Here is an 8,238-nt window from a genome sequence, read left to right as displayed (position 1 = left end):
CCACCATCCCTGAGATTCTCCAGGCAAGAACACTGGAGTGGGTCACCATTTCCTTCTCCAGTGCATGAAAGTGAAAAGTGAAAGTGAAGTCGCTCAGACGTGTCCGACTCTTAGCGACCCCATGAACTGCAGCCCACCAGGCTCCTCCGTCCATGGGATTTTCCAGGCAAGAGTACTGGAGTGGGGTGCCATTGTTAATACATATGTCGTTCTCAATCTCCGAACTCATCCCACCTCTGCTTTCCCACCCCGGATTCCATAGGTTTGTTCTCTACATCTACATCTTTATTTCTGCTTTGCAAATGTGTTCCCCAGTATCATTTTTCTAGATTCCAGATATATGCATTAATATATTTGCTTTTCTCTGACTTACTTCCCTCCGTGTGACACTTTCTAGGTCCACCCATGTCTCTGCAAATGGTACAATTTAGTTCCTTTTCACGGCCGAGTAATATTTCATTATATATATGTGCCATATCTTCTTTACCCATTCCTCTGTTGATGGACATTTAGGTTGCTTCCAAGTCCTAGCTGTTCTAAATAGTGCTGCAATGAGCACTGAGGTGCACATGTCTTTTGGGATTATGGTTTTCCCTGGGTATATGCCCAGGGCTATTGTTGAACCATACTTTAGTTCTAACTTTAGTTTTTTAAGGAACCTCCATACTGTTCTGCATAGAGACTGCATCAATTTACATTCCTACCAACAATGTAAGAGGGCTCCCTGATGGGGATCTACAACAGAAGACATCTCCCCAATCCTGACAAGCCTCAGGCAGTGCAAAACCATATCTGAGAGAATAAGGCTGGGAGAGAAGGCTTCCTCTCTCTGAAAGTGTCTCGGCGCTTGTCATGTACCTAGAATAGCCAATTTCCCACAAAAATTTAGAACAAATCATCTTAGAAGGGTTAATTTCCTGGAATTCTTGTTAAATTCTTGTTGTTCAGCTGCTAAGTCATGTCTGACTCTTTGCGACCCCATGGACTGCCACACACCAGGCTCCTCTCTCTTTCACTATCCCAGAATTTGCTCAAATTCATGTCCATTGAATTGGTGATGCCATCTCATCCCTTGTCATCCCTTTTTCCTCCTGCCCTCAATCTCTCAGAATCAGTCCTTCCAAAGAATATTCAGGGTTGATGATCTTTAGGATTGACTGATTTGATCTCCTTGCTCCCCAAGAGATTCTCAAGAGTCTTCTCCAGCACCACCTTTCAAAAGCACCAAGATTTATGCTAAAATTAAGTCTCAAAAGCATCTTTAAGAAAAGCATAGATCTGATGACAGCACTGCCTGCTCCTGGGCATCCCTCTGTCCATAAATAAAGTTCAAGTTCCCTAAAATAGTGTGACTTGACCCCAGACCACGTCTTTGGGTTTCTCTGCCACTGTTTACATCTCAGACTCCTAACCTGATTTCTGACTCCGTCACCATTTCCCATACAGTCTGTGCGATTTCCTGCCCCATAAATTTGCTTCCCTCCTCAATGACCATCCTCCCAGCCCTGGTGGATTTTACACCTGTCCTTTGATACATCCTTCACAGGACAATGCCCCCTATCCCAGGGACTGCCAGTCTGTAGCGATCTGATGCCTTCATCTGCCTGGGCTCACACAGTTTTGCTGATGAGTCTTTATAAAGGCAGGTGAGTATTATACTAATTTACAACTTAAATGTTCCTGCTTTGAATAGAAAGCATTTTGAGATGACCACTGTAGATTTTTTCTGTCAACACAGAAACCCATCTCCCTGCTGCAAGAGCACATTGCCCTTGCTGAGTTCTTGTGGTGGAGGAACTGTTAACGAGTACTGAGAGCGTCGTTATTTGATGGCCCTGCTTCTGTTTTTCACAGATATTCCTGACCACTTCCCTCGAAGCAGCCTGCTTGCTGACTCACTGAGAAGCATGCTCGAGATGGAAGGACTCCTCCTTTTCCCACCTGCCTCACCTTTCCTGGGTTTTATTGCAGTTTCCGAGGAGGAGCCATAAATCTATGTCCTTCAGTTTGAAGAGGTGCACAAGGAATTCAGCAGCTTGGTAAGGGAGGCTAGAGAGAGGGTTTCCAAGGCAGAAAAAAATGAGGTGCACAGGCAAAGAATCAAGAGGAATCCACAGGGCTGATGCTTTGCATGGTGGATTCCTGCAGCGTTTATAGACCCAGTGGTTCCATTTAGGAGACAGAGAAGCATCTTCCTGGAATGCAGAAATAACACATGCCCATATATTTCTTATTCCAGGATAGAAGGGCAGGCAGGCTCTGCAAATGACCTGATTTCTCCTGGCTAAGCAACAAAGATAAAGGCAACGGCTGCCTCTCCCGGCTCAGATGTGCTGGGACTCAGCTCCACGACCTCAACTTCCAGAACTGGATATTTCTCTGCATTTCCAGGGACTATGCCCCCCAACTTTGTTCTAGACTTCCCTTCAGCTTGTGTTTCTTTGGTAATGCTTTGTGATCCCCACCTGGGGTTTATTCTTTTGGACTGATACACAGCAGTATTGCAATTGAACCGGAATCTTTGTTCAGAGATATATCATGTTTCCATGCCAACGAACTCCAAGAGGCAACCAGTATTTCTCCCTTACTCCCTCTCTGCCTCCTTCAACCCCTCCCTCCCTTCCTTCCTTCTTTCTTTTTCTCCTTTCCTTTCTTCTTGCTTTCACCTTCTTTCTTTCTTTTCTTTTTTCTTTTTCTTTCCTTCTAAATGCTTCATGCAGTATTCAACTTTGCATGTGTGGGTGTGCTCTCAGTTCAGTTAAGTTCAGTCACTCAGTCATGTCTGACTCTTTGTGACCCCATGGACTGTAGCCCACAAGGCTCCTCTGTCCCTGGGATTTTCCCAGGCAAGAATACTGGAATGGGTTACCGTTTCCTTCACCAGGGGATCTTCCTAATCCAGGGATGAAGCTAGCATCTCCTGCATTGGCAGTCGGGTTCTTTATCACTGAGCCACCTGGAAAATCCCACTCAGTTTTGTAGGCGAAGGTAAAATGCAATTGCCAGAGAAATGAGCACAAAAGAAAAGAGGAGAGAATGGATGTAAAGAGTCAAGAAAACAGTCTGTGTTCTTAAAGCAATTAGAATCCAGGCAGGTGGATTTATGCCAGATATGTGAACTAACTTACATGATTGGACATGTGACTGCATGTTTGCATCTTTGAAAACTGGAAACTTGAAGATTCATATGCAGGGGACTTACTGTAGAAAAAGTGCTTCTCTACAATTGATTAGTTCCAGCAAAACATGCCGGGACTGAATCTGGTTGACAGGGCTTGTGCTGTTAGCTTAGGTATGTATATACCTTGGAAGAAAAGCTATGACACATCCTAGACAGTGTATTAACAAGCAGACATCACTTTGCCGACAAAGGTCCCTATAGTCAAAGCTATGGTTTTTCCACTAGTCATGGACAGATGTGAGAGTTGGACCATAAAGAAGGCTGAGCTCTGAAGAATTGATGGTTTCAAATTGTGGTGTTGGAGAAGACTCTTGAGAGTCCTTTGGACAGCAAGGAGGTCCAATTTGTCAATCCTAAAGGAAATCAGTCCTGAATATTCATTGGAAAGGCTGGTGCTGAAGCTGCAACTCTAATGCTTTGGCCACCTGATGCAAAGAGCTGACTCACTGGGAAAGACCCCATTTCTGGGAAGATTGAAGGCAAGAGAAGGGGGCAACAGAGGATGAGAAGTTTGGAAGGCATCACCGACTCAATGGACATGAGTTTGAGTAAACTTTGCGATATGATGAAGGAGAGGGAAGCCTGGCGTACTGCAGTCCATGGGGTCACAAAACATCAGACATCACTTAGCAACTGAGCAACAGCAACAATGTACCAGTCACTCTGACTGTTGAGGTAAGACACTCTTATTGTCCACATCTGAGACTTGTATGTGGCTGGAGGACAAGGAGTAGGGTTAGACTCATTTTCATCCAAGGATTAAAGTGGGAGAAGGATGGTGTGGGGGGTTCTGATAGGACATGAAATGCAGAAGAATAGCAGGAAGCAAAAATTGGAGTGGTGCTCACCGTGGCACCTTTTCTTCCCTCCCCACAATCACCAGTGTTGGAACAGTTGAATCTTGATTTACTCAGGCCATCAAAGAGGGGGGGCGGTTAAAAGAACCATCAATCCACCTGGTAGGATTTGGCTCCTCTTTTATAGTTGATGGCAACTAATGAACTTCAAAGTGGCATTTCTTTGCATGTGGCCAGTTATAAGTGGCAGGCAGTTAAGCCCAAATGCTGTAATGACTAACTCAGAAAGTCCATTTTGAAACTCTCTGGTTCATTCCTTCCCAAAGATATTTATGAGCACTTAGAATGGCTGCTTCCGGGCACTGGGAGAAAACATCACCATCTTGCAACGTTATGACTTTAATACCAATAAATGGGAAGGAAGCATAAATGATAATAATCTGGGGAAAGCATCCTCTTCTCATTTCCTGCCTGCTTGCCAAGCTGTTTTGATAGGAAGCAGGGGAAGCATATTCAAATCTGTTCCTCGTCTCCATCAACGCCATCCTTGCTGTGGTTTCATCCTCACCATCTCTTTCTTGGACCACTCCTCTGCTCCCAACCGAGTCCCACCTCTCTTCTCCCCTGGTCTCAGGTCATCCTCCGCTCTGCTGCCCTTGAGATCTGCAGAGCTCAGCACCATCCACAATGCCCTGCAAGTTCTCTCCTGCCTCTCTAATAGCTCCCATGGCTAACTCTCTAGAGCAATATTCCTCACACCTCCATCATGTGCCTCCTAGCTTTGTGATTTTTTTTGCTGCATTTTTGTGTCATCTTCACAATGCTTTTCTTAATATTTTCTTTAAGTTCACTTACTAATTTTTATTTCAACTTACCCTTGTCCTGAGCAACAATCTTCATTAAATTTCCATTTCCAAGTTTTTTTGTGTGTGTGTTTTGCTTTTATTAAATATGAAGAAAAGTCAGAATAAGTAAAAGAGTGATTTTAAAATTTTTTTTCTAAAATGACCTGGTATGCCAACAAAGGTGTGTGTGTTCCCCTTTGGGAACACTAACCCTTGGGATTAAATCCAAACATAATGTAGCTTCTGATTCTTCTTAATCGGCCCCCAACTACCCTTCTGGCTCTGTGTCTCTCTGGTTGGTTCTGCAGATTCTTTGAATTCTTCACATATACACATGTGCCTTTGTACCTGCTGTTCATCTGCCTGGAATGACATCTTCCCACTTCCTTCTTTACTGGACAAACCATCTTTATCCTAAGCTATTCACCCTCTTGGTGAAACTCTGCAAGTTATTATTCCTTTGAACAGTTGGTCAGACTGTGAGGCAAACATTATAGTGTGTCTGTGGATCATATAGTGTGTGCATGCTCAATCGTGTCTGACTCTTTTGCAACCCCATAGACTATAGCCCTCTAGGCTCCTCTGTCCATGGGATTCTCCAGGCAAGAATACTGGAGTGGGTTGCCATTTCCTTCTCCAGGGGATCTTCTTGACCCAGGGATCAAACCCACATCTCCTGATGTGTCTGTGGATAACTTGGCCCATTTCCTGCCCTACTCCAGCCATGACCTCCCACCAGGTACAGGGTGTTCTGAGTCCTATCTGTATTGGAATGCCCGGCCCAAGGAACCCTCAGACAAGATTCTCTGGACTTGCTGCAATCACACCTGTTCCATTCCCCTTTGTTAATAACAGTGGAGATCATTTTGCTCTCAAGAACTACAGTAGAAAGTATTTACAAAAGGCCAATAGTACATTTTGTGGGCACTGTGTCGGCCCACAGAACCACCAACTACGTGAATTCTAGAAAGCAGTGCTTCCTGCTTCTCTTCTGGTCAGTTATGATAGAGCGTTACAGCAGAAAATGTTCATCTGCTCAGGGTCCTCTACGTGGGAGAAACACGAGGCTACTCCCTACAGTTTCCTATGTTCTGCTTGTAACTAATCCCATTCTCTCTCACCCAAGACAGCAAATTCCAAGTGTCAGTGAGAGGGATGTTTCCCACAAATAAAGTTGAATCTACTCTAATTCATTACTTTAAAAGAGATTCACTAGCAAATTTTAAAAATTAGGTTTCAGTTAAAAAAACTCACATATGAAACATCTCCCAACAGAGTAGGCTTTCCCCTGCTAAAATACAAACTCCAAGAAAATAAGGATGATATCTGCTTTGGATTTCTCCTTTTATTTTATTTTTAAATTTCACAAGTGCGTACTCAGTACCTGGGCACAGGACCTTCAACATAGTAGATGCATGGCACATGTTCCAAAGGAACTGTTGCACCTATGTGCTTCTGACTGTGTGAGCTGCAGAGCCCACTGTGCATGGGGGTGGACTGGGGCAGGTGGAGGGCGGTGGGCAGCAGGGGAAGAAGACACATGCACAAAGTGCACAGATGTCATCCAGAGTCTGAACAAGTCACTGACACACCTGCATGACTGCATTTCCAGTGACTGCAAGTGAACCTCAGCTCTCTGACTCTATGGATTTTCACCATCAATAAACAGTAACAAAATAACTTTTCTTTTATGAGGTGGTATGAGATGATAATGCTATATATGATAAATCCCCTTAACATATACGATTCTTTGAATATGGGTCCACATGGTGATTATCTTTGCATGGGATAAATTATGGCTATATTTTATGGGCTTCTTTTTGACTTGTTTACATTTCTGTAATAAACAGGAGTTGCTTTAAGGATCTTTTTTTCTCTTTATGGTTGAAAGTTTCCTTCTCTTACAAAAAAAGGATATTGAATATGGAAAGTTTGGGGTTCCTGGTTCTAAATACATCTTCTTTGCCTCCCTCCTCCAAAAAATTTTCAGTCCCAAGAATCCTGGAGCTTCATTTTCCCCAACCTCAGCCCCAAGCTCCTCTTTACTCCCCTCTGCATCCCACACCACATAGCTGATGCCAACAATAGATGGGGTGGGGAGGGGAGTGGGCAGTCGATGGTGGTGGGGGGGAGCTTTGAAATGCCATTCTGAGAAGAAAATGAGAGTTAAGAGTTTGTGACCTCTTTGCCATGAGATGATGCGCTTTAAAAAAAGAAAGTTTCAGTTTTATTAAGATGTAACTCACTTACCATTCAAGTCAGTCACTTAAAGTGTACAAGTCAATAGTTTTTAGTATATTTACAAAGTTGCACCCTTACCACCACCACCGATTTTAGGATATTTTCATCACACCAGAAAGAACTCCATAACCATTAGCAGTCATTCTCCATGTCACCCCAACTCCCCAGTCCTAGGTTACTAAGAAACTACATTCTGTCTCTAAATATATTTGCCTGTTCTGAATGTTTCATATCAGTGGAATCATAGAATATGTGGCCTTTTGTGACTGACTTCTCTCACCACACATGTTTTTAAGGCTCATTCTCACTGTAACACATGTTGGTATCTGGACTAGTAGCCTCAGTTGTGTCCAACTCTTTGCGACCCCATGGACTAGTAGCCTACCAGGCTCCTCCCTCCATGGGGTTCTCCAGGCAAGAGTACTGGAGTGGGTTGCCATTTCCTTCTCCAGGGGATCTTCCCGACCCAGGGATCGAACCTGGGTCTCCTGCATTCCAGGCAGACGCTTTAACCTCTGAGCCACCGGGGAAGCCCTAATGTTCCTTGCATGGATATATTGCATTGTATTTATCCAAACATCTTTTGATGCATAGCTGTTTCCACACTTGGCTCTTGTCAGTAACAAGGTGAACATTTGTGTGAAGCTTTTGTGTGGCCACAGGCTAGCATTTCTCTTGGATATATGCCTAGGAGTGGAATCACTGGGCCAGGTGGTAACTCTCTGTGTGGCCTTTTGGGAACCTGCCTGAGGGACATCTCAGCTGAGAGAGTGGGAAAGGCCTGCTTAAAGATTCTTGCTCACTGAAATCTGGGGTGAGATGGGGTCCCTAGACATGAGTGTAGACTTGGCCCTGTGAGGCCCCCGGAGCTGCAAATTGCCCCAGAGGACTTGTTACCACTAAAGTCTGCATCTTGAGAAAGCCCTAGAAAAAAATTCAACATCCACTTATGATAAAAAACCATCCAGAAAGCAGGCACAGAAGGAACATATCTCAACATAATAAAAGCCATATATGATAAACCCACAGCAAATGTTATCCTCGGTGGTGAAAAATTGAAAGCATTTCCCCTAAAGTCAAGAACAAGATAAGGATGCCAACTCTCACCACTACTATTCAACACAGTTTTGGAAGTTTTAGCCACAGCAATCAGAGAAGAAAAGAAACAAAAGGA

The 8,238-nt window shown here is 44.0% G+C and overlaps 1 non-coding gene across 1 annotated transcript; it reads right to left on the bottom strand.

Annotated features, from left to right (window-relative positions):
* Positions 1-7,521: 7,521 nt before the first annotated feature.
* On the bottom strand, positions 7,522-7,594 carry TRNAS-GGA. Its single transcript has one exon. It is a non-coding gene; the product is annotated as a tRNA-Ser (tRNA).
* Positions 7,595-8,238: the final 644 nt, after the last annotated feature.

This window comes from Oryx dammah, unplaced genomic scaffold (assembly GCF_014754425.2).
Source record: "Oryx dammah isolate SB20612 unplaced genomic scaffold, SCBI_Odam_1.1 HiC_scaffold_3, whole genome shotgun sequence".
NCBI lineage: Eukaryota > Metazoa > Chordata > Mammalia > Artiodactyla > Bovidae > Oryx > Oryx dammah.
The sequence above is the reverse complement of the archived record's forward strand: the minus strand, read 5'-3'. Positions and strand labels throughout refer to the sequence as shown.